At 41.0% G+C, this 27050-nt stretch overlaps 1 long non-coding RNA gene across 9 annotated transcripts in view; it reads right to left on the bottom strand.

The window, feature by feature from the left end:
- Positions 1 to 27050, bottom strand: part of LOC111750320 (uncharacterized) — a 150039-nt gene that overhangs the window by 45010 nt on the left and 77979 nt on the right. For 4 of the 9 annotated variants that reach the window (XR_010318110.1, XR_010318109.1, XR_010318111.1 and 1 more), the window contains 3 exons: positions 26106 to 26238; positions 24936 to 25035; positions 1692 to 10528 (listed from right to left, as the gene is read on the bottom strand). This is a non-coding gene — a long non-coding RNA (uncharacterized LOC111750320). Of the gene's footprint in view, positions 1 to 1691; positions 10529 to 16330; positions 24818 to 24935; positions 25036 to 26105; positions 26239 to 27050 lie in introns of those variants that run through there. The other 5 variants (XR_010318106.1, XR_010318107.1, XR_002785484.2 and 2 more) reach the window with 3 other exon arrangements.

Here is a 27050-nt window from a genome sequence, read left to right as displayed (position 1 = left end):
CCTGGTTCCAGACTTCGGATCATTAGTCACAACACTGCAGTTGCTTCTGCAGCCCAGTCTGTCTTATGTTTAGCCAAAATCACACTTTTACATTTCCTACCTGGCCCCTGTCAGTATTTGGGTCAGTGGCCCCTGGTCTGCACAGGGGTATAGCTTGGTTATTCATCTGAGAATGTCACGCCTGTCTTCTGAAAGTTTTAAGCAGCCTTCTTAGAGTGAGCAGGGAAGAGGCGCTCCCCAAAGTGAGGCAGACCTCAGCGTGTCTATGGTTGGTGATTTCAGCTGCAGAGGCAGAGGACGGTTGGCACTGAATGTGTGACACCTCACAGTTCTTACGGAGTCACCGCCCTACTTGACACTCAGTGCGTTAAGCCTCAAAGAGATAATAAAGTTCTACAGAAATTAAAATCCCTGCACATTCAAAATCAAATAGCAAAGTGCCCAAAAGAATTGAAAGCAGGAACTCAAACAGAATGGTCATTGCAGCATTATTTGCAATAGCCAAAAGGTGGAAATAGCCCCAGGATCCATCCTCAGGTAAATGGATAAACAAAATATGGTTGATGCGCGCAATGGAACGTTATTCAGTCATGAAACAAATTAAATACTGACACATGCTACGACATGGATGAACCTTGAAAACACTACAGTAAGTCAAAGAAGTCAGACACATATTGTACGAATCTATTTGCATGAAATATGTAAAACAGGCAAATGTATAGAGACAAAATTTTATTAGTGGTTACCAGGGACTGGGGGAAGGAAGAAATGGGAGTTTACGGCTTAAGGGCTACTGAGTTTCTGTTTGGAGCAATGAAAAACTTTTAGAAATGGATAGTGGTAATGGTTGCACAACATGATGAGTGTAATTAATGTTTTTATACTTTAAATTTACATGTACATGTAAAAATGGTTAAAATGGTAAATTTTTGTTAAATATATTTTACCACCAAAAAACATTTTAAGGAAATAGTAAAGTTGGAGAAGTAAATTAGCAGGGAAAAGGTTGAAGACAGAATCTATCCAGCTGGCCAAAAAAAAAAATAGAAAAAACATTTAGGTAATAAACAGCCAGCAAAAATTGGAAATTTGAATGCTGGGGAAGCCAGCACTACTTGTCCAGGGCAAGGTCATGGAAGCTCTATAGACACACCCAAACTCCCTGATGGACCAAGTTACTGGGCCAAGGGCTGAGGGGACCATGGTCTCAGGGAACATCTAGCTCAATTAGCATAACATAGTTTATAAAGAAAATGTTCTACATTCTACTTTGGTGAGTAGTATCTGGGGTCTTAAAAGCTTGTGAGCGGCCATCTAAGATATTACAATGGTCTCACCCCATCTGGAGCAAGGGAGAATGAAGAAAACCAACAACACAAGGGAAAGATTAGTCCAAAGGACTAATGGACCACAACTACCACAGCCTCTGCCAGACTGAGTCCAGCACAACTAGACGGTGACCAGCTACTACCAACTGCTCTGACAGAGATCACAGTAGAAGGTCCTGGACAGAGCTGGAGAAAAATGTAGAACAAAATTCTGACTCACAAAACAAAAAAAGACCAGACTTACTGGTCTGACAGAGACTGGAGAAACCCAGAGAATATGTCCCCCGGACACCCTTATAGCTCAGTAATAAAGTCACTCCTGAGGTTCACCCTTCAGTCAAAGATTAGACAGGTTCTTAAAACAAAACCAGCCCAGGGGCAAGGACAAGAAGGCAGGAGGGGACAGGAAAGCTGGTAATGGGGAACCCAAGATTGAGAAGGGGAGAGTGTTGACATGTCGTGGAGTTGGCAATCAATGTCTCAGAACAATATGTGTATTAACTGTTTAATGAAAAATTTGTTTGCTCTGTAAACCTTCATCTAAAGTATAATAAAAAAAATCAGTAAATTTGCAAATCTGCAGAAGATATGTACAAAACTTAAAAAATAAAAAAGCTTTTTTTTTAAATCTTCAGAGTGGTTAAGTGCTACAAGGGTCAGCAGTTTGAATCCACCAGGCGCTCCTGGGAAACTCTACGGGGCAGTTCTACTCTGTTCTATAGGGTCGCTATGAGTCGGAATCGACTCGACGGTACTGGGTTTGGGTCAGAAAGAATTGAGACCAATAATGTTTACTAATTAGGTATATGTCCACAAAGACATATGCGAGGATAATAAAATAAAAGTTCAATGTGCAAGTTTTCAACTACCAAACAGTGGAGACATTAAAGCATCCTTGTTTCAAGTGGGTCTGGCTGCAAAACAGAGCCCAAAAATTTTAATTACAGCAAAATCCTGTCCAGGAATACTGGTAATGTCCCCAGGAGATTTCAATCCTTTCCAAATGAATGACTAAAAAATTTAAAAATCTGAGTCAGCCATAAAGCTCTCCTTTCGAGACTAGCATATATTAGATAAAATGAGCTGTGAAATCCACAATTGCAAAGCAAGGTTATGGGATTATAAATAGCTCTGCAATTCTCTGTCTCCTCAGCTGGAGTATTTGGAATTCTCCCACACTTCTAACATGGCCCACATTAGGTTAACAGGAGCCAGGGTAGTAGTGACACCATGAGAATGTTGGTTTATTGAAGAAGAGGCTGGATTCAGTTCCAGGATAAACTTGTGCAAGTCACTGGACCTCCCTGAGCACCTGTTTCCTTTGTGTGAAAGAAATTGAATAAAGAGACCTCTGAAGTCTCTTTAACACACTGTGGGTCACACCTTGTTCCATCTCTTCTTTTGGTGGCATCTTTTTCCTTCTCTTTTCCAAATAACGCCAGTGTGCAAATTGAGAGCTTCGGAACTGCAGTCTCTCATCAACATACCATTTCTTCACTCTCTCAAAATGTATTCTTTTCTTATGCTCCAGCTGCCTGCATCCAAGCATCATTATTGAAACCTCTCTCTGTTATGTCTATTTGTACATATCACTTCAATCCATAAAAGATTCGAGCCTAATTTCACTTGCTTCTAAAAAAATTCAAAATTTTCTTCCACAATACTATGCATAATCTTATTTTAAGATTCTTTACCAAAAAATTATGACGTCTAACAATGTTTACTTTTTTTTGTTTTTCTTCCTCCTCTGAAGCAAGAAAGTGCTATATGAGAGGATGCTTAATGAAGGCAGGCAATGTATGAATGATTTTCAACCAACCGCTGCCCTTTCTCTCCTGGTTTGATGGCTAATCACCAAAATACATTCCAGAACTGTCCTCTCTCCTTAGATGTTTCATTTGTGAATAAATTCATTTCTGTTTCAAGTTGACCCATTTGGGAAAACCTAAGTCCCATCAACAACAGCTTGAGAATAGAATCGAGAGGAATAAGAAGGGACTAAAGAAGTCTTAAGAATTAAAATAATCTTTCTTCAGCCTAAATCAGGAAAGGGTCCTCTGACTCTTAGTGTTTAGTCAGTCTATAGAAGGAAGATTCTATTCCTTGCCAACAATTTAATGGCATTAATTAGTCTTCAGTCAGGAGTTCGGAGTCCCAGAGTGGTGCAAATGGCTAAGGCAATTGACTACTAACTGAAAAGTTGGAGATTCAAGTCCACCCAGAGGTGCCTCAAAAAAAAAAAAAAAGGCACCTTGGAAGATCGACTTTTGAAAAATCAGTCATTGAAAATCCTAGGAAGCACAGGGTCTTCGTAAGTTGGAGTCAACTCGACATCAACTGTTTGGGGGCAGTGGTGGTTCAATAGTAGAACTCTCTCCTTTAATGCAAGAGATCTGGGCTTTGATACCAGGCCAAACACACCTCATGGGCAGCCAAAATAGTCGGGTCTGCAACCAATCATATGGATGGTACTGGACCAGGCAGCATTTCATTCCTTTGTGCCTGGGGTCACCATGAATCAGAGGCTAACTCAATGGCAGCTAACAACCACAACAACAACAGTCAGGAGTGCAACAACAAAACTCCACAGTTGGCCTCGTCCAGCTGGTATATCTACAATCCCTGGCTAAGTTGTTATCACAGTCCTGGACCTGCATGTGCCTAATTGGCCTGCCATGTTTTACCTAGAGTTTTCTCAGTCTAGATAGGACTGTGTATTACAGAATCTTAAAAATAGGAATACTTCAGATTTAATGAATCTTCACTATAGCAGAATCTGTATTTTATATACAACTTCTTAAATTTACATTACAATAACATTTAAATAATGAAGACTATAAAGTCAGGGCCCTAACAAAGTGGAATTCAAGTGCCAAAATAAATCCCACTGGTTTCATTCATGCATTCATTCATATATCAAGCACATATTTGCCAACATTTATTTGTAAATATTCTAGGCACTATGTGGGATCTATAAAGATTACAATTATAATGACCATGACAAAATATGAAAACTTCTACTGGAGAAGCATAAAGACAGTGCTCTCTTCCCCCTGAGAAGCCCAGTACAAAGACCCTGATGACCTGAGAAATGGAGGTAGGGTCATAACTTCCTGCAGCCTTAACAAGTTTGGACCAGAGCAGGCCATAAGAGACCTTTGACCCAAAGACAAGCAATGGAGGAAACTGGCACCCTCCCATAAGGATACCAACATGAGTCTATGGGTTTCGGGAAAAGTTGAGCTTAACTTAGAAAGACAGGACCTCCAGATGTACATGCAGCCCCTCAGATGTTCAGCCCTGACCTACCAAGGAATCTCAGAAGCTGGGAAAAATGAGGCACTTCAGAGGAGCCACTACTAGAATAGAAAGAAACAAAAAGGCAAAATAGAAGCCCTAAAAATTAAAATAATCTTTCCTCAGCCTATATCAGGAAAGGATAGTCTGGCTGTCAAGAGGCCTTTTTGTCCAAGAAGCATGGAGAAGATGGAGTAAAGATAAACTCTAAAGTAAAAGAAACAGAGCCAAGTCTATCTGAGGGGCGGGAGAAAAGGAAGGAGTATCAAAATGAACCTGCCTCCCAGAAGATTTTGGCTTGAACTGTGGGAATAGATATGACTGTCTTAGGCTGGGTTCTCTAGAGAAGCAAGAACAATAAAGCATATAAATATACATGGAGAGATATTTATACCGAGAAAATGGGTCACAAGGTTGTAGAGGCTGGAATGTCCCAAGTCTGTGGATCAGGATAGAATCTTCTCCTGATTCACGTAGCCTCAGGGGCTGGTGAACTCAAGATCAGCAGGTCAGAAAGCAGGGCTCTTGCTCACAGGCTGTGAAGATGAACGAATCTCAAGATTGGCAGGCAAAACCACAGGTAAGCTGCTAGCACAAGTACCAGAAACCAGAGGTCAGAAGAACAGGAGCCAGCTGTAGGATCCAGAGCAGACAAAAGCCAGAACATCCACTTATATTTGGATGCAGGCTACACACCCAAGGAAACTCCCTTTCAACTGACTGGCTACTCACAGCAGATCCCATCATAGGGGTGATCACATATAAAATTCAACAGGGAAGTGATCACAACATTATACACTGAGAGTCATGGCCCAGCCAAGTTGACACACAATCTTAACCATCACAGTGACCAAGAGATTAAACTGCCTAAGAAACTGATGACAGGAGGTGGGTTCCAAGTGAAGTCATGAATAATTGAGCACACAGGCTACCTCTCCCTCAAAGATAAGAAAAGATTCAACTCAGTCTGACACCAAGTCTACCTAAGAACCCATAAGTTGCTCTTTTGAAAAATTCTGTCCCAGAGTTTCTTCCCCAGGCAGTTCAGATATGTGCCTCACAGACAGACAGGAAAAAGGAGTTTCAACAGGGAGTGCAGAGTGGCTCAAAAAAACCAGCTCGTAGAAATTCTAAGTACAGAAGTCTCACACTTGAGAAAGGAAGATTAAAAGAAGTTGGGAGTGAAATGGCTCATCAGCTGGCTGTTTGGGTTGTGAACAGGAAGAAGTTGAAGATCTGGGAGAGCACAGAGAAGCCAGAAGGTGTCCAGAGCTACTGGATGTTGCGCAGAATTAACATTAGCAATTAAAGGCAGGGCTTCAAAATACCTTGAAGTCATAAACCTTAAGTTAAAGGAGTCCAGTGCCCCAGCAATCTGCAGTGCTCAGCAGCAGCCAGCAAATGGATCCATGACCATCTTGTCTAGAAAAGCAAATGCATACTGTCCCTACATGATGTAATACCTCCATTGATGCTAGCTTTGATCCAATCCCATCTTCCCCTGGATTTCCATTAGAATCATATGAAACCCTTGTCAAAGCATAATTTTTTTAATGTTAAAAGTTTAACTCTCATATAAATATAAAATAACATACCAAAGATTTTATTCAGATTATAGTAAGGAAGAGAGGTGGAGCCAACATAGCACCCTAGACATTCACATTATGCTGTCCCTCTGCATCAAAGACCTGAAAAACTAAGTAAAACAGATACAAACATCAATCCTGGAATGCTAAGCATCAAATGAAGGGATTAAGAACTAGAACAAACATCAAATGGTAGAAGAAACTGAAGGAAAATAGAGAATGAGGAGAGATATGGAGTGGAGGTCCCCTGCTAACTCACGTAGGACAGTGTCACCATCTTGGAACACAGCCAGCAATGATCTCAGACAGGGAGTATGGGGAGGCAACTTCATGGAGCTTCCAACAGGAGACAGAACACCCAGTAGCCAGAGAAACATACTTTTCCACCCCTCAACTTTCTACCTTATATGTCACCTCACCCCATCCTACCAGACCACACTGCACCAACTTGACTGGAGACCCCAGGTCCGCCACAACCCCACTCATTGGCTCCCACTATGCCATTTTTTTCTCTTACTTCCTTTTCTTTCTCCCTCCTACGTAGCTCTGTACCACACCTCTGCCTCCTCCCACCAGGCCATGTCCCATTGCTTTGGCTAGAGAACCACTAGCCCACCACTGCCCTGGGTCCACCCCACCCCTACTTGCCAGCTCCTATGATATCATTGTTTTTATTATTATGTTTTCCCTTTCTTCCTTTTCTTTTTCCCTTCAAACTAGCCCCATACGCCACCTTCACCTCTTCCCACCAGCGCCACCACATTGCCATGGCTAGAAAGCCAACAGCCCACAGTGGCCCCAGGTCTGCCCTGCACCCACCTACCGGCTCCTGCTACACCACCTATTTTTTTCTTTTTTTTCTTTCTCTTTTTCTCTTCTTTCTCTTTCCCACCGAGTCCCAGATGTTACCTCCCCTCCTTTCCCACTGGCCCTAGAGCTTGCCCCACCTGCACTCACCAACACACACCATGAAGCCACTTTTTAAATTCATTTTTTCTCCTTTTTTCTTTTCTTTCTCCCTCCCACCTAGCACTGTATGTCACCTTACCCCTTCATGCCAGACCCCATTGTACCACAAAAGCTAAAGAGCTATTGGTGCACAGGCCTGCTTCTGCCCTGGATCCAGCTGGCCCCCACATGAGGTCCCCCCCAACCAAACCACCGATTTCCCCCCCTTTCTTTTCTTTCCCCCTCTCACCTAGCCCGCTACATCACCTCCCCTTTCCCCCCAGTCCTAGGGTCCACCCTTCCTCTACCTTCTGGCCCCCGCTGTGCTGCCATATTTTTTTCCTTTCCCTCCCCTCCTTTTTCCTTGCTTACTTTTCTTTCTCCCTCCCCCATAACCCCATACATCATCTCCTCCCACTTCTCGCCAGCCCCTGCCACATCACTATGGATAGAGTGCCACTGGTGCACCAGCCTGCCACTGCCCCTAGGTCCACTTTGCCCATACCTACCAGCACCACTATTTCTTTTATTATTTTTTTCTTTTGTATCTTCCTTTCTTTTTTTTTCTTTCTATCTTCCACCTAGCCCTGTACACCACCTCCCACCCATTCCCTCTGGCCCCCAGTCCACCCTGCACCCACCTGCCAGCAACCCCCTTTGTTTTCTTTCTCTCACTTTTTTTCTCCCTCCCACCTAGCCCTGTACACCACTCTCCCTCCTTGCCAGCCACCGCCATGCCGCTGTGGCTAAAGCATCCCTGGCATTCAGGCCCACTGCCACACTAGACCCACACTGCCCCCCCCCCACTCCTGCCACTTGACTAGCTGCTGAATGGTAAGAAGCAAGCCCATACCATTCTACATCTGACACCCCTACCTGTCTGGTGAGGAGCTGTGAACACTCCCACATTGCTGGACCAAACTCAGGAGGAAGTCAGTGCCCACACAGTCCTCCCTCAGCTGCCTCACCAAACCAATATACAGTGAAGTGGGCTCCCCCTGCTTGCTGCTGCCCTGCTCACCCAGAGAAGGTGGTGAGAGCTATTTTTCCCACAGATGAGCCTGCCTGCCCTCACATTTCAAATCAAAACAAAGAAGCAGAATGGAACAAATGAAAATACAATCAATCAAGAAAATAATACCTTAATGTCTCAGAGACAGCAGGTAATATCAAAATATATTTTAAAAAGGAGGGCAAGAAAGCTGCAAGAAGTGACCAAAATAAAAAATCAGATGACCTTCAGGTAAAAGAAAGGCATTGGAACTACCTGATATGGAATTCAAAAGACTAATATTTAGGGCTGTACAAGATATTAAAAAAGAGGTCAACGAAAACACAGACAAAACCAAGGAAAAATTGACAAAATAATGGAAAACACAGACAAAACCAAAAAACAGACAAAATCAAGGAAAATGCCACAAAATGACAGAAGAATTATAGAAAATAATACAAGAACAAAAATATCAAAATAAACAATTAGAAATCATACAAAAACAGCAACTAGAAATCCAAAAGATAACAAAATTTGAGAAGTGCACAACTCAACAGAAGGTTTTAGGAGCAAATTTGAAACAATGGAAGACAAAATCAAAAAGATTGAATACAAATACGGGATGTCATTGTCTTTGAAGAAAAATCAGAGAAAGAAAACCTAAGAATTATGTGGGACACAATCAAGAGCAAAAATTTGCATGTGAGGTTTTGGGCAACATCTAGCTCAATTGGCCTAACACAGTTTATAAAGGAAATGTTCTACATTCTGCTTTAGTGAGTAGTGTCTGGGGTCTTAAAAGCCTGCGAGCAGCCATCTAAGATACTCCACTGGTCTCATCCCTTTGGGAGCAAGGGAGAGTGAAGAAAACTAAAGACACAAGGGGAAGATTAGTCCAAAGGACTAATGGACCACTACTACCATGGCCTCCTCCAGTCTGAGTCCAGTACAACTAGCTGGTGCTCAGCTACCACCACTGACTGCTCTGACAGGAATCACAATACAGGATACCAGACAGAGCTGGAGAAAAATGTAGAACAAAATTCTAACTCACAATAAAAGACCAGACTTACTGGCCTTACAGAGACTGGCGAAACCCTAAGAGTATGGGCCCTGGATACCTTTTTAGCTCAGTAATGAAGCCCTCATGAGGTTCACCCTTCAGCCAAAGATTAGACAGGCCCATAAAACAAAATGGGACTAAAGGGGCACACCAGCCCAGGGGCAAGCACTAGAAGGCAAGAGAGACAGGAAAGCTGGTAATAGGGAAACCAAGGCATTGACATGTCATAGGGTTGTTAACCAGTGTCATAAAACAATATATGTACTAACTGTTTAATGAGAAGATAGTTTGTTCTATAAACCTTCATCTAAAGTACAATTTAAAAAAAAAAAAGTGCATGTGAACAGAGCTCCAGGATAGGGGGAGAAAATGAAAAATACGAAGAAGATTGTTGAAGATTTGCTGGCAGAAAATTTCCCAAGTATCATAAAAGACAAAAAGCTAACCATCCAAGAAGCTCAACAAACCCCATATAGGATAGACCCAAAAGAAAGTCACCAGAATATATCATAATCACACTGGCCAAAACCAAACACAAAGAATCCTGAGAGCAGCTCAACAAAAACAAAGTCACTTACAAAAGGAAGACAATAAGACTCTGATTACTCAACAGAAACTATGAAGCAAGAAGGCAATGGGATGACATATACAAAACCTTGAAAGAAAATAACTGCCAACCAAGAATAACATATCCTGCAAAACTCTCTCTCAAATACAACGGTGAAATTAAGACATTTTCAGATAAACAGAAATTAAGGGATTTCATAAAAACCAAACCAAATTTACAAGAAATATTAAAGGGAGTCTTTCAGTTAGAGAACCAACAATATCACACAACAACTGGAATCTAGGACATGGGATACCCTCAGCCAGACACCAACCTAGGTAAATAACTCTCAATAGTAAAGCAAAACTAAAAGACTTAAAACAGGGAAACAGAGATGTCAGGCTACAAATGATGACAACATCAAAGCAATAAAAGGGGGAATAAATGGTGTAGATACACAACTTTCAAATGGAGAGGAAGTCAAGTCAATATCAAGTAATAAAAGACTGATTCAAACTTAGGAAGACAAAGGTAAATTTCAAGGTAACTACAAAGAAAGTTAAACCCACTCATAAGAAGAAAAACATAAAGTCTCAGTAAATGCAAAATCTATAATAAAGAAAGAAAAAGGATCTCAGCACAGGAAGTAAAAGGAGTAAAGAAAACAACAGCACCACAAAAAAAAAAAATACACACACACACACAACATAACAGCAAGAAAATCATACCTGTCAATAATCACACTGAATGTAAATGGCTTCAATGCACCTGTAAGGAGACAGAAAGTGGTAGAATGGATTTAAAAACACAGCTCATCAATATGCTGTCTACAAGAGATACACCTTAGACACAAAAGCATAAATATTTAAAAAATCAAAGGATTCAAAAAAATGTATCGAGAAAACAGTAACCAAAAAAGGGCATGAGTGGCAATACTAACCTTAGATAAAATAGACTTTAAGGCATAATCAACCATAAAAGACAAGAAAGGACATTATATGATCAAAGGGACAATCCACCAATAAGACATAACCTTAATAAACATCTATACATCCAATGACAAGGCTCCAAATTATATAAAACAAATTCTAACAGCACTGAAAAGAAAAATACACAGTTCCACAAAAGTATTAGGAGATTCAACACACCACTCTTGGTAAAGGAAGACTATCTAGAAAGAAAGTCAACAAAGATACAGGAGATCTAAAGGCCAAAATCAACCAACTGGACTTGACAGACATATATAGAACACCCCACCCAACAGCAGCAAAGTATACACTCTTTTCCAACACACATGGAGCATTCTCCAGAATAGACCACATGTTAGGTCACAAAGCAACCCTCAATGAAATCCAAAACATAAAAATAATACAAAGCATTCTCTCTGTTGACAATCCATAAAAGTAGAAATCAATAACAGGAAGAGCAAGGGGAAAAAATCAAATACATAGAAACTGAATAACACCTTGCTTAAAAACAACTAGGTAATAGGAGACATCCGAAAGAGAGAATAACAAAATTCCCAGAATCAACTGAGAATGAAAACACATCCTACCAAAACCTTTGGGACACAGCAAAAACAGTACTCAAGGGTCAGTTTATACCAGTAAATGCACACATCAAAAAAGAAGAATGGGCCAAAATCAAAACCTTAGCCTTACAGCTGTAATAAATTGAAAGAGAACAACAAAAGTAGCCCACAGCCACCAGAAGAAAGAAAATAATAAAGATTAGAACAGAAATAAATAAGAGCAGAAAAATAATAGAATCAACAAGACCAGAAGTTGGTTCTTGGAAAAGATCAACAAAATTGACAAACCATTGACCAAATTGACAAAAGAAAAACAGGAGAGAAAGTAAATAACCCAAATAAGAAATGAGATGGGGGGCATTACAACAGACCTAAGTGAAATAAAAAGGATGATAATAGACTACCACGAAAAACTGTACTCCAACAAATTTGAGAACCTAAAGGAAATAGACAAATTTCTAGATACACACTACCTACCTAAACCAACAAGCTGAGATAGAAAATCTTAATAGACACATAATAAGAGAAGAGATTGAACAGGTAATTTTAAAAAACTCCCAACAACAACAAAAAGCCCTGGCTCGGACAGCTTCACGGGAGAATTATACTAAACATTCAGAGAAGAGGTCACATCAGTACCACTCAAACTATTTCAGAGTATAGAAAAGGAAGGAATACCCCCAAATTCGTTCTATGAAGCCAGCATAACCCTGATACGAAAGCCAGGCAAAGATACCACAAAAAAAGAAAATTAAAGACCAATATCTCCCATGAATATAGACGCAAAAATTCTCAACAAAATTCTAGCCAATAGAATGCAGCATCATATCAAAAAATAATACACTATGGCCAAGTAGGATTCATACCACGTATGCAAGTATGGTTCAACGCTAGAAAACCTATCAACATAATACACCACATTAATAGAACAAAAAGAAATAATCATGTGATCATCTCAATTGATGCACAAAAGGCATTTGATAAAATCCAACACCCATTCCTGATAAAAACTCTCAATAAAATAGGAACAGAAGGGAAATTCCTCAGCATAATAAAAGGCATCTATACAAAACCTGGTTTTTTTTTTATATACAAAACCTATACCCAGCATCATTCTCAATGGAAAGAGGCTAAAAGCATTCCCCCTGAGAACAGAAAAAGATAAGGATGCTGTTTATCACCACTCGTATTTAACTTTGTGCTGGAAGTCCTAGCTAGAGCAATAAGAAAAGAAAAAGAAATAAATTGGTAAGCAGGAAGTAAAACCATCCCTATTTTCAGGTGATATGATACTATACATAGAGAACCCTAAAGATTCTACAAGAAAACTACTGAAACTAACAGAAAGATTCAGCAGATTATCAGGACACAAGATCAACAACAAAAAATACACCAACAAAGAGAACTACAAAAAGGAAATCAGGAAAACCATGCTATTTATAATAGCAACTAATAAAATAATTACTTAGGAATAAATCTAACCAGGAATGTAAGAGATCTATACAAAGAAAACTACAAAACACTACTGCAAGAAACCAAACAAGACCTACATAAACGGAAAAACATATCGTGCTCATGGATAGGAAGACATAACATTGTAAAAATGTCAATCCTACCCAAAGTGATCTACAGATATAATGCAATCCCAATCCAAATACCAATAGCATTATTTAACAAGATGGGAAAACTAATCATTAACTTTATATGAAAAGGAAAGAGGCCTCAGATAAGTAAAGCATTATTGAAGAAGAACAAAGTAAAAGGCCTCACACTACCCCCAACCTCAGAACCTACTAAACAGCCATGGTAGTCAAAACAGCCTGGTACTGGTACTATGACAGAGAATTGAGAATCCATCCACTTATGGTCAGCTGATCTTTGACAAAGACCCAGTCTCCATTAAATTGGGAAAAAACAATTTCTTCAACAAATGTTGTTGTTGTTGTTGTTAGGTGCCATCGAGTCAGTTCCAACTCATAGCGACCCTATGCACAACAGAATGAAACACTGCCCGGTCCTGAAGAAAGTTCTGAGCCATCCTTAAAATCACTGTTATGCTTGAGCTCATTGCTGCAGCCACTCTGTCAATCCACCTCATTGAGGGTCTTCCTCTTTTCCGGTGACCCTGTACTCTGCCAAGCCTGAAGTCCTTCTCCAAGGACTTATCCCTCCTGACAACACATCCAAAGTATGTAAGACGCAGTCTCGCCATCCTTGCTTCTAAGGAGCATTCTGGTTGTACTTCTTCTAAGACGAATTTGTTCATTCTTTTGGCAGTCCATTGTATATTCAATATTCTTTGCCAACACCACAATTCAAAGGTGTCAGTTCTTCTTCAGTCTTCCTTATTCATTGTCCAGCTCTCACATGCATATGATGCAACTGAAAATATCATAGCTTGGGTCAGGCGCACCTTAGTCTTCAAGGTGACATCTTTGCTCTTCAACACCTTAAAGAGGTCCTTTGCAGCAGATCTACCCAATGCAATGCATCTTTTGATTTCTTGACTGCTGTTTCCATGGCTGTTGATTGTGGATCCAAGCCAAATGAAATCCTTGACAACTTCAATCTTTTCTCCGTTTATCATGATGTTGCTCACTGGTCCAGTTGTGAGGATTTTTGTTTTATGCTGAGGTGTAATCCATACTGAAGGCTGTGGTCTTTGATCTTCATTAGTAAGTGCTTCAAGTCCTCTTCACTTTCAGCAAGCAAGGTTGTGTCATCTGCATAACGCAGGTTGTTAATGAGTCTTCCTCCAATCCTGATGCCCCATTCTTCATATAGTCCAGCTTCTCCTATTATTTGCTCAGCATACAGATTGAATAGGTATGGTGAAAGAATACAACCTTGACGCACACCTTTCCTTACTTGAAACCAATCAGTATCCCCTTGTTCTGTCCGAACAACCGCCTCTTCATCTATATAAAGGTTCCTCATGAGCACAATTAAGTGTTCTGGAATTCCCATTCTTCGTAATGTTATCCATAATTTGTTATGATCCTCACAGTCAAATACCTTTGCATAGTCAATAAAACACAGGTAAACATCCTTCTGGTATTCTCTGCTTTCAGCCAGGATCCATCTGACCTCAGCAATGATATCCCTGGTTCCACGTCCTCTTCTGAAACTGGCCTGAATTTCTGGCAGTTCCCTGTCAATATACTGCTGCAGCCATTTTAGAATGATCTTCACCAAAATTTTGCTTACTTGTGATACTAATGATATTGTTCTATAATTTCCACATTCAGTTGGGTCACCTTTCTTGGGAACAGGCATAAATATGGATCTCTTCCAGTCAGTTGGCCAGGAAGCTGTCTTCCATATTTCTTGGCATAGACGAGTGAACACCTCCAGCACTGCACCTGTTTGTTGAAACATCTCAATTGATATTCCATCTATTCCTGGAGCCTTGTTTTTCGCCAATGCCTTCAGAGCATCTTAACAAATAGTGCGGGCAAACCTGGATGTCTACGTGTAAAAAAATGGAACAGGACCCGTACCTCACACCATATACAAAAACTAATTCAAAATGGATCAAAGACCTAAATATAAAACCTAAAATGATAAAGATCATGAAAGAAAAAATAGGAACAATGCTAGGGGCCCTAATATATGGCATAAAAACTAACAATGCATAAACACCAGAAGATAAGCTAGATAACTGGGAGCTCCCAAAAATTAAACACTTAAGCTCATCAAAAAACTTCAACAAAAGTGTAAAAAGAGAACCTACAGATTGAGAAAAAAAATTTGGCTCCAACATATCCAACAAGGATCTAATCTTTAAAATCTATAAGAAACTGTAACACGATAGCAATAAAAAGGCAAATAATTCAATTAAAAAATGGGCAAAGCATATGAACAGACATTTCACCAAAAAGGACACTCAGGCAGCTAACAGACACATAAGGAAATGCTCAAATGCTCATTAGCCATTAGAGAAATGCAAATCAAAACTACAATGAGATACCATCTCACCCCAACATTACTGGCACGAAACAGAAAAACAGAAAAAAACAAATGTTGGAGAGATTGCAGGGAGATTGGAACTCTTATACACTGCTGCTTAGAATGTAAAATGGTACAACCACTATGAAAAACAATATGGCACTTCCTTAAAAAGCTAGAAATAGAAATACCATATGATCCAGCAATCCCACGGCTAGGAATATATCCTAGAGAAATAAGAGCCATCACACAAATAGACATATGCACACTCATATTCATTGCAGCATTATTCACAACAGCAAAAAGATGGAAACAACCTTAGTGCCCACCAACAGATGAATGCATAAACAAATTATGGTACACATACACAACAGAATACTACCATGGATGAAGAACAATGATAAATCCTTGAAACATGTCACAACATGGATGAATCTGGAGGGCTGAGTTAAGTAAGTCAATAAGAAAAGCACAAGTACTGTATGAGACCACAATTAAAAAAACTCAAGAAAAGGTTTATACACAGAAATAATCTTTGATGGTTACAAGGGAAGGGAGGGTTGGGGAGGGGAAATTACTAACTAAATAGTAGATAAGTGTTAACTTTGATGAAGGGAAAGACACTACACAATATAAGGGGAGTCAGTACAACTTGACCAAGGCGAAGTCATAGAATCTTCCCAAATTCCCTGAGGGACTGAGTAACTAGGGCTGAGGGCATGGTCTTGGGGGCATCTAGGCCAATTAGCACAGCAGAGTTAATAAAGAAAATGTTCTACATACAACTTTGTTGAGTAGCATCTGGGGTCTCAAAAGCTTGCAAGTGGCCGTCTAAGATACATCTACTGGTCCCATCCCATCTGGAGCAAAGGAAAATGAAGAAAACCAAAGGCACAAGGGAAATATTAGTCCAAAGTACTAATGAACCCTAAGTACCACAGCCTCCACCAGCCTGAACCCAGAAGAACTAGAAGCTGCCAGGCTACATCGGCCACTTTGACAAGGATCACAATAGAGGGTTCCAAGAGAGCTAGAAGAAATGTAGAACAAAATTCAATTCAAAAAAAAAAAAAAAAAACCAGACTTACTGGTCTGACAGAGACTGTGAAACCCTGAGAGTATAGCCCTAGGAGGCCCTTTTAACTCAGAATTGAAACCACTCCCGAATTTCACCCTTCAGTGAAAGATCACACACATCTGTAAAACAAACAGTAACACACTTGGGGAACATGCTTCTTAGTTCAATCAAGTATATGAAATCAAATGGGCAATGCCTGCCCAAATGCAATAAGGAGAAGGGGAAGGGGCAGGAAAACTGCACAGATGGAAACAGGGAACCCAGTGTGGGGGAAGGGGAGTGTTGACACATTGCGGGGATTGCAACCAATGTCACAAACAGTTTGTGTATAAATTGTTGAAGGAGATAATAATCTGTTCTGTAAACTTTCACCTAAAGCACAATTAAAAAAAAAAAAATCAGCTGGATCCCTATACACAAAGAGGACTTTAGCAAAGGAGATCATGAAAAAATACCGTTTATTATAGCCCCTAAGAAGATAAAATACTTAGGAATAAATCTATCCAGGGACATAAAAGACCAATACAAAGCAAACTACAAAGCACTACTGCAAGAAACCAAAAGAGACCCACATAAATGAAAAAGATTTTATTCAACTCATCAATTAATGAGGGAATCAATAAGATGATAAGTCTGGATTAAAGAGCATTTTTGAAGATCTAGGTTTCTATAGGCATTTGGAACGATGATATAACAAGATACTAGGCTACATATAAAACTGGCTAATGGCCTACAAAGCAGTAAGTCATAGTCTTTGGGGCTATTTTCTACTGAACAGAAATTATTTGCAAAATCTACAAGATAATACGTAACTTCACTAAGTTTGAAAACTTTAACCAGTAGTTGTTGTTGTTGTTAGATGCAGTTGACTCAATTCCGACTCATGGAGACTCTATGTGTGCAGAGTAGAACTGCTTCATAGAATTTTCAAGGCTATGAGCCTGTGGAAGGATATCGTCAGGCTTGTCTTCTGAGGTGCCTCTGGGTGGGCTCAAACCACCAACCTTCTAACTAGTAGTCTAGCACTTTACCATTTGCACCACTCAGAGACTCCAATCAATAGTAATGAATGGACCAAAAATACACCCTGAAAGTCTTCTTAAAACCAAATAGTCTAGCTTAATTAATAAATATGTCTGCCTTGAGCATTATACTCTCTTAAGAACTATCTCTATGGGATCAAAGCGACAACAACAACTCAAAAGATTAGATAGGAACCTTAGGGAACAGTGAGTTTATGTTAATATGGGTGGAACAACTCAGAAAGGGAAGATGAGAATGGTTGTACAACTCAAAGAATGTAATCAATGTCATCGGAGTGTACATTTAGAAACAGTTGAATTGGTTTATGTTTTGCTGTGTATATTCTCAATAAGAAAATAAATTTTGAAAAACAGTAATGAATGAGTTGAAGAAAGGCTATTTCCCTACCTGGATAAATACTCCTTGAGTGTGCCTATTAAACTATGCCCTCATGTGACATTTAAAGAATGTATTACCCACCTTTTTTGTCTTATTTCTAAATTTTAAATAATTCTTCCTAACTCCTTGATGCTTAGTTTGTAATAGAGGATGGGCAACCCTCATCCATCTAATCACAGAACCTGGAGAATCAATCACCCCTGAAATTTTTGAAAATTGGATTATACATACAAAATGTTGACCTTGGCTTTGACCTATTGGCAAGAGGAATGGTGTGTGAGGAAAGAGAAGAAAACTCCTCATTAGAGACTCAGAAGTCACTCAGAGGGCAGTGAGAAACAACGAACCCACGCAGGCCTTGGCCATCTATTTGTCTGCCAGACCTTGTTGAATATGTCACACTGATGTCTAGAGTTCAGAAGGAGAAGCCGTGTTTATCTCTCTTTGATCCAAATGAACCACCTGAGTATAGTTCCCTGGAGATGGAACCACTACAGTTAAAGTCCAGATGCATCCCCTGCTGAAGCTGCAGCTCCTCAAAAGGACGAGGACAAAGACTATCCTTTAAGCGTGGCCCAAAAACCAGCTTCAGGGTCCCTTACAGGGAAGCAAGTGGCTAAAACAGTTGATATTATCCTTCAGGAAATGCCTGTCTAAGGTAGAAGTCATGCACCAGCTCCACACAGAACCAGGACTATTAACTACCTCACCCAGACCTTACCTCAGAGGAAGAACCCAGTATCTTACAGTCAATGTTCACTGAAATCAAAACAATTTTCTCCTTTACTCTTTGCTTTCATATCTACATTTTTTATATGAGTATATTAAAAAGAAAAAAAGTATTATCTTTTTAGGATGTACAAAAGGTCAGTAAAAGACATTTTCACAGAAAGGCACAGTTGTACTCCAGGAGCAGATCTGAGACAGTCACAAAAGTAGGTGGCCAGATATATAAAACAAAGGCATAAAATGAGATCAATGATGTTTCAAATGAATTTTACTGAAGGACTTTCCTGGTATCTATTAACTCCAGAGCTTGGTTGAGGTGGTGAGAGTATTAAAGGTACCCTGTGACTTCCTAGGAAACCCTGGTGGTGTAGTGGTTAAGTGCTACAGCTGCTAACCAAAGGGTCGACAGTTTGAATTCACCAGGCACTCCTTGGAAACTCTACGGGGCACTTCTACTCTGCCCTATAGGGTCGCTATGAGTCGGAATCGACTCAACGGCCCTGGGTGGGTGACTTCCTAAAGGTAAAAATCAAAATCACAATGAGATACCAATTCACAATCATTAGAATGGATGTAATAATTTTTTTTTTTTTAAAGAAAATAACAAGTGTTGGCAAAGAAGTGGAAAATTGGAACCCTCATACATTGCTGATGGGAATGTAAAATGGTGCAGCCTCTGTGGAATACTGTTTGGCAGTGTAAAAATGGTGTGAAGGTAGTGTCTGACCTCCTCCAACTTCACGAGAGGAAAGGAGAGCCGAGATCAACAGTCCAAGGCTGATTCCTATGAGGTGGAGGTCAGACACATCTCCTCTCTCCTCCACCTCTACCAATCCTGACACCAACTGTCCCTCCCACAGCACTGTCTACTGGGTTCCATAATTCATTGCAATGGCCACACAGAACTCACAGGTCATACCTAAAATTATGGGGTTTATTAAGGAAGTAATAGTTACAACTCAGGCTCAGAAACACTCAAGACACAGTTCTTCCATCAGGATAGCTTGTTCCCAGCCTTGCTCACAGGCATGCCTCTCCCTGGCTCTTAGTCTCTGCCCAAAGGCACTCAGCTTTCTCTCTCCACAGAGAAAGCCCACCGCGCCATCTTCTGCTGCCGCGTCTCTACTGCCGGGCCTCTCCTTCCTTGGCAGTGGGTTCCTCTCCTCTGCTCTGGAATTTGCTCCCTTTTAAGGCAAAACTGACCAATCCCCTTGGTAGGACACAATTACCCTATCAAACAATCGCCTGGGTGGGAGTTACAAGACCATGGCTAGAAAGACCACACACAAAAGTAATTAATTGCATAGCAGGCAGTTTCTCAAAAAGTTAAACAGAGGATTATCATATGACCCAGAAATTCTGCTCCTAAGAATTGAAAATAGGTGCTCAAATGCTTGTACACAAGTATTCATAACAGCACTATTCACAACAGCCAAAAGACAGAAACAACTCAAGTGTTTCTCAACAGATGAATGGATGAATACGTTGTGGTATAGCCATAAAACCAAAACCAGACCAAACCCATTGCCATCATGTTGATACCAACTCATGGTGATCCTAGGACAGAGTAGAACTGCCCCATAGGGTTTTCAAGGTTATAAACCTTGACGGAAGGAGACTGCCACATCTTTCTCCCCCAAAGCAGCTGATGGGTTTGAACCGCCTACCTTTTGGTTAGTAGCTGAGCACTAAACCACTGAGCCACCAGGGCTCTTTTGGTATAGCCATACAATGGGATATTATTCAGCCCTAAAAAGGAATGAAATTCTGATACAAGCTACAACATGGATGAACCTAAGAAAACATTATGCTGCGTGAAAGAATTCAGACCAAAAAGGTCACATATTGTACGATTCCATTTATATGAAATATTCGGGATAGATAAAGCCACAGAAACAGAAAGCAGATTGGTGGTTGCAGGAACCAGAGATGGGGAGGGAATGGAGATTAACTGCTTTGTTGGGTATGGGGTTTTACGTGATAAAAATGTTTTGAAGTTAGAGGTAATGGTCGCATGACATTGTGAATGTGCTGAATGCCACCAAATTGTACATTTTACGTTATGTGAATTTCATCTCAATTAAAAAAAAAAAGAGAGACAGGATACCAGCAATGACAATAATAGCATAGGTTTCAAACAGCAAAGCCTCCAGGTTTGTACAATAGCCTCCAAAATGTGAAAACATTCAAAGTATCCAGAATTTGAACAGAAGAGGGAGCAAGAAACCCACAGAAATATAGAATTCACGTGAAAAAAATTTTCAGAAAATACATAGATTTTGTTTTTGTTTTTCAGGATCCTGTCATCACTCTTCTCCTCGGATGAATTATTATCTCCTCTAAAAATACAAGACAATGAAGAATAAATGTCTCAATACCAAGAAAGAAATGTTGAAGAATCATAGTTTATATAGCACGAACAGGTGACCTGAGAGATGATTCACTCACCACCTTTGTTTTACAGGTGGGGAAACCAAGACTCACAAAGAATAAATGCCTTTCCCAAGGTCCCACAGCAAAGCTGGGATCCGAAGCAGCCCAGGGTTAACTGGGGACTGTGCTTTCCCTGATAGGAGCTCCAACTGTGTTCTCCATGGTTTTATTTTTCTCTTGAAACGCATACCTAAAATGTTTCCGGTCCTGTAGCAAATCCATGTCTGCCCGCCCCCCTCAGCTTTTCAACATTCACATCCAATGAAAATCAGGTTAAAATTAACATCTCTAGGACAGCCGTCAATGGAAAAGCCCCAGATACGCAGCCTGGCATGTGTGAGTAAGAAGGCAGCAAAGAAAGCTCACACCCTTTGTCTTTTTCTTGGTGAGGGGGTGGTGATGGAAGAGACTGCATGTCTGTGTAACCTGCACGGCAGCTGGGGTCACCGTATCCTTTGAGAGCCGAATGCAGATGGCCCAAGCTCCCATCCCAGGTGCAGTCTTCCAGATCATTCCTTCCAGCCCTCGCCTTCCCCAGCTAGAGGGCCGGTCGAGGGGTTTTCCTGAAAGAAGACCATTCTCTCCTAAGGCCAGCTGTCTAAATAACTTTTTTTTTTCCCCACTTATATATATATATATGTATGTATGTATGTATGTCTTGGTATTTTGCGGGGGAAACTCCCTACCCCAGTGACCAGAATGGGTCACTTCTTTGAGGGCCCCTCCTTAAAAAGCAGGGTCTGAGATAGACACCCTACAGATATTTCAAGTCAAGGTTATAAGTGGTGGACTTGAAGCTGGAACTAAAGCCAAAGTTCCCAGCTCCTAGAGGGCTACCGCCAAATGATTGCCAGGACCTACTACTCTGTTATTTAATTTCGCTACAAGGAGCCATTTATCTTCATTAAATTCTCGAACTCTTAGTTCCTGAAATACAATTTTCTTATTAAACTTGGATTTACATCAGTGTTTTTGTCATTAAAAAAAAAAAAAAAGTTGCCAGAGTCAACTCCTACTCATGGTGACCCCGTGTGGGTCAGGGCGGAACTATGCTCCACAGGGTTTTCAGGGGCTGGTTTTTTCAGAAGTAGATTTAGATCACCAGGCCTTTCTTCTGAGACACCTCTGGGTAGACTCGAACCTTCTATCTTTCAGTTAGCAGCTGAGTGTGTTAACTGCTTGCACCACCAAGGGACTTTGTTTTTGCCATTAGAAGCACCTAATACAGCACTATATCACTCCAGAAAGGCCCCGAACCCTGATTACTTAACTTCAAATAAAATCGGGATTAAGAGTGTGAGCTCCAGAGTTAGAATATCCAAGTTCAGATTGTGACATCACTTATTATCTGTGTGGTCTTAGGCCCTGTATGTGACCGTCTTGGGCTTCTGTTTGCTCATCTATACAATGAGCGTAACAATGAATCTACCTCTTGGAGAAGTTGTGAGAAAAAATGAAGTCAAACATTTGAAGTGCACATATGAGTTCCTGGCATTCTAAATGCTCAGTCAACGTCTGTTGCTATCCTTCCCCCAAAGGGGCATGTTAGCTATTCTCCAGTCACAGACAAAACCTGTTCCCAGTCAGCAGTGGTCCACCGTTGGTATTTGTCGGCAACCAATCTTCAGGAACATCTCATGCCTGTCTGCTCTCAACTCCCACAGCTCAAAAAGCATTCCTAAACTGGAAGGGCCTCATCTAGAGCCCACTCCAGACAGTATTCCCTCTCCAGCATTCCAGAAACCTACTGCTTGAGTATCTCTTGTTTTTGTTGTCAGTTCTGACTCATGGCGACCTTAAGTACGCAGAGTACAGCTGCTCCACAGGGTTTTCCATGACTGATTTTTCAGAAGTAGATTGCCACGTCTTTCTTCCAAGGTGCTTCTGAGTGGACTCGAACCTCCAAACTTTCAGTTAGCAGCTGAGCACATTAACCATTTGTACTACCCAGGAACTCCCAGAACACCTAATTAATCTCTCGTAATTCCTCCGCTGCCATGATACCTGGTGTATGGACAGTGGTTTCCACTTTTCTAGCATTCAGGATGTTACCCCTCCTCAAGTGTGCAGCTTTGATAGGGCTGTTAGTCAAACCTCCTGCTCTCCACATCAAGGCTGGGCTTGAGACCCAAACAGCCCATTAGAACTCCTTCTCCTCATGATTTCTCATCTTGAATGAACACAGTGAACACAAATTTAGTGAGAGCTTGCTGTACACCTGCAGCAGTGCCCTTCCAAGACTCTGGGTTCCTGCTGCTCTCGCAATTCTTCTTTCCAGACTTGGTTCTTCAACTATTCCTTCAGTCCTGGAAGTTCCTTCCTAAAATAAGTTGGCCAGCCCCAGCTAATGCAGTAGAACCATACAATGTAGGAGAATTTGTCTCTAAGGTATTTGATTCCTTATGAAAAAATTGGGATTGGAGGAGGAAGTTCTTGACTGAATCTGTAAAACCCTAGATTTTTTTATTCAAGTTTTTAAAATGAAGAAACATAAAATAAAGAGAACAGCAATGTCATTTCACGGATTTTAAATTAACCCCAATGGTTAATGCAAAGTGAATTCCTCCTGCTAACGCAATTTCAATTCTCTAGGATGAGGAGCTTATTTCTGTGAGACAGCATACCTTTAGTATTGAGCATCATTAGATTACTTCATCATGGCTTCCACTTGGGGCCATTTGCCAGTCTATGATGGCAAAGGCACAGGCGGATTTTACTTTCTCCGACATGTCACTGACAAGATACAAAGCTCAGCTCACCACTTCTGATTCATGGCCTTCACTCCAGAGGGTACTGGGAAGCCTGGGGATCAGCATGACCCAGGAGATCAGTGCAAACCGACACACAGACTCCAGGCCTCTGCAGATGGCTGGTGCACACAGGCTGCCCCCAGTTTCTGGCCTCCATACCAAGATGTCTGCCAGGCAGTGAGAAAGCCGTGGATCCCGAAAGGACAGAGGAAATGAAAAACATCCCTGCACGAATAGAACTGTCGAGAAAGTTCATTTAGTTGCCCACCCACTCCTTCACAAAAATCCCTGACAAATGGTGTCACTAAAGATGTTCAGGCCCTATTTGAATATCTTCAGTGACAGTAAACTCATTAGCTTCTGGGCAGCTTGCTTCATTTTCAGACAGCACAAATGTTAGAAATCTCTAAGAACTCCAATTTGAATGAAGCCACACAAAACAACGCTGATCCCTCCTCCGTGTGGCCCTTCCTCACATGCTTGATCACAGCTATCATGTTTCACCTACGTCCTTTCAGTGCCTCCCCTAACACCCCCAGATGCTAGGGATCATTTTTCATGTGACGTGGATTTTATTTTTACTTCCCTGACTGTAGAAGATATGTCAGTGAGGTCCTAGCAGGAAAGAGATGGCCTACTCAAATTTTGTACCTTAAGGACAGTGCAATGTAGCAGCATAGTGTAGGGAAAGGAAAAGGGACTGCGCAATACCCCAGGTGTTAATACCCTAGGCTTGAAGGAGCAAGGAAAGCAGTGAACAGAACCTGGAGACAGGGCGAGCCATTCAAAGAGTAATGTCTAACAGGAGCTGTAAAGCCAGTTACGTGTGAAGCCTCTTGAGAAAGGGGCAGGTGGAATAAATACTTTTCCCTCACTGCTTTCCCTTACTCGAACCCCCTGTCAGAGCTCTGCACTGGCCAAACACAATTAAAAACTTGAGGACGAGGGAGCCCATGGTTGCAGTTTATGGAAGTCAGAGTCCTGGGGCACAGAGCAGGGTGGGGAGTGGATCTGGAGCAGCAAATGGAAAATATCCAGCACAGAGGACATCTCTTGTCTTTGCCCGGCAGGCTTTCACTTTTATTCTGGTAATATGACCTCATTTTCTTCTGGGAAACCGCTTCTCCCCCTCTCCAGCTATGTGGTTCTGACCCATTTGATTGAGCCTGTAACTCCAAAAGAGATCATGTAACTCAAGCCTATCCAATCAGAGCACCTCAACCCCTGATACAGTGATTGGCTCAGAGATAAGTATATAACCCAATTAGAAACAATGAGTATCACCTCTGTACTTCTGCAACAACGGCCATGTTCTCCTTCCTTCTGGATCATTGGATACTAGCCTGGAGCTTCTGGAAGCCATATTTCCTCCCAAAGGAAGAGCCTGGAAAAAGAGAAAGCCAACTCAGAGGAGGGCAGATCCAAGAGAGGAGAAAGATTACACCCTGATAACATTGTTTGAGTCCATGGATCCAACTAGGCCTGAAGCCCAAACTGTCCGTCCTAGCCTGAAATTGAAGTGATATCAAAAAGACAGTATACTGTAGGATAAAGAGCACTGGTGAACCTAAGTTCAAACTGTGGCTCCATCATTTTCTAGCTGGACAACACTGAGAAATACTTAACTTTATGATCTCCGAGTTTCCTGACTTTACAACAGGGAATTATAATGTACTGTCACCCTCATAGGCTTAATGTGAGCACTAAATAAGATCACATATTTAAAGGTCCCTAGAGCATTTTTTGTACAAATATCAGATTCCTCTTCGGGTCATTCCCACCTTCAGATGTACCACCCTCGGGACATCAGTAACACAGTGTTCCACAGTCAGGGGCACACAGCACTCTAAAATTACTTCCAAGGCTGAGTAATGACATATTGAATAGCAGCTGTCAAGAGCAATGGCAACCTCGACATTGCCAAATAGAAAAAAATGAAATCTACAAGATCGGCTCTGTATTTAAAGAGACAGACCAAAATCAGCAACTAGAAAACAGAATAATAAGGAAAAAAATATGCTAAATTTAAAAATGTGCCCGAAACAGTGTCAGGGCAGAGGAAGGTGAGAAACAGGCAAGACAAAAGAAAAATGGCCCATCCTCTAGGGCACTGTGATTCAAGTTGCAATAGTCACAGCTGGCTAGCAACACAGTCAAGGTCAAAAACCAGGGTGCAGACAAGATGGAGTGCTTTTCTGAAGACAGAGAGCTGCTGAAATGAAAAGCCCATACATTACAACCATGAAATATTGGGAAAGAATAAAGCCCAGCAAGCAGGGCTGTAAACACAGACTCAGAAAAACAGAAAAGATGTCAAAGATCTAGCAGCTGAAAAGCCAGACCTAATGGCAAGCAGCGAGTCTGAGAGCAGTTTACCAAGTGGCTAAACCTCATGTGGAAATCTCAAAAGTGGAATGGAAAAAAATCCAAAGCAAAGCTAGGAAAAGGTCTTACCACAGAGGCAGAAGAGAAAAACACATGTGTAAAATGCTTCCATGTGCTCGTCAGTAGCCCTTGCCTCACAGATATGGATACCAGACTTGGATGAAGCACCAGGATTTTGGCTGGTCGAGAGACTTGATTCTACCTTAGACAAAAATCAAAAAGCAAAGGAAAAATAAAATTGAATTAATAGTCAAGATACCAAATGCACTTTAGTTTACCAATGATCTAAAATGGAAAGAAGTATTTGATAAAATCTGAAGGAAAATAAGACCTTTATTGTCCAACTGAAGAAAAATACATTTCTTACAAAGAGCTCGAAAGAAACGTATTTCAAAAATCATTTTTAGCATCTGCTTTGAGTAAAACACTGCACTACATGCTGTGCTAAAAACTGACTCAGTCCTTTCCCATGCACAGCTATCAACCCAATGGGAAAGGAAAATCCCACTAGCTCAAAAGAGAATGTAGAAGGGAATGCTTCAGGTGGGGCAAACAAGGCTTACGTGGCTGTGGCTGTAGAGAAGGTGTTTGCCAAAGAAAATCATAAAAGAAAGGCAGACTCATATCGACAGTTTTCCTCTCCCATTTAAGTGGGTGGAGGAAGTGAATAAATCAGTTAAAAAGAATTTCTTGTCATCTTCCCCTTCCACACACTCACTCCTCCCCAATCGCGTCATCACTAAATCCTGCCAACTCTTCCAGGCTGTATTTTGAGTCCTTCCTTCCATGCCTCTCTAGTTCCATTGCTACTACCCCACTCCAGGCCACTGGGATCGCTCACCTGGGCTATCTGCTTATTCCCATTATCTCTTCCTTGCAATCAGTCCTCTACCTGAAATCATTATCAATGTTTTTAAAATGCAATCTAGATCAAAACCCTTCCAAGGCTGCCAGGGTTAGAATGAAATATTAAATCCCCCAAGAGCTGTAAAGAACATAACTCCCACACTTACA

The sequence above is a fragment of the Loxodonta africana genome, chromosome 16, assembly GCF_030014295.1.
Source record: "Loxodonta africana isolate mLoxAfr1 chromosome 16, mLoxAfr1.hap2, whole genome shotgun sequence".
NCBI lineage: Eukaryota > Metazoa > Chordata > Mammalia > Proboscidea > Elephantidae > Loxodonta > Loxodonta africana.
Note: the sequence above shows the minus strand (reverse complement) of the source record. Positions and strands in the feature narration are given on the sequence as shown.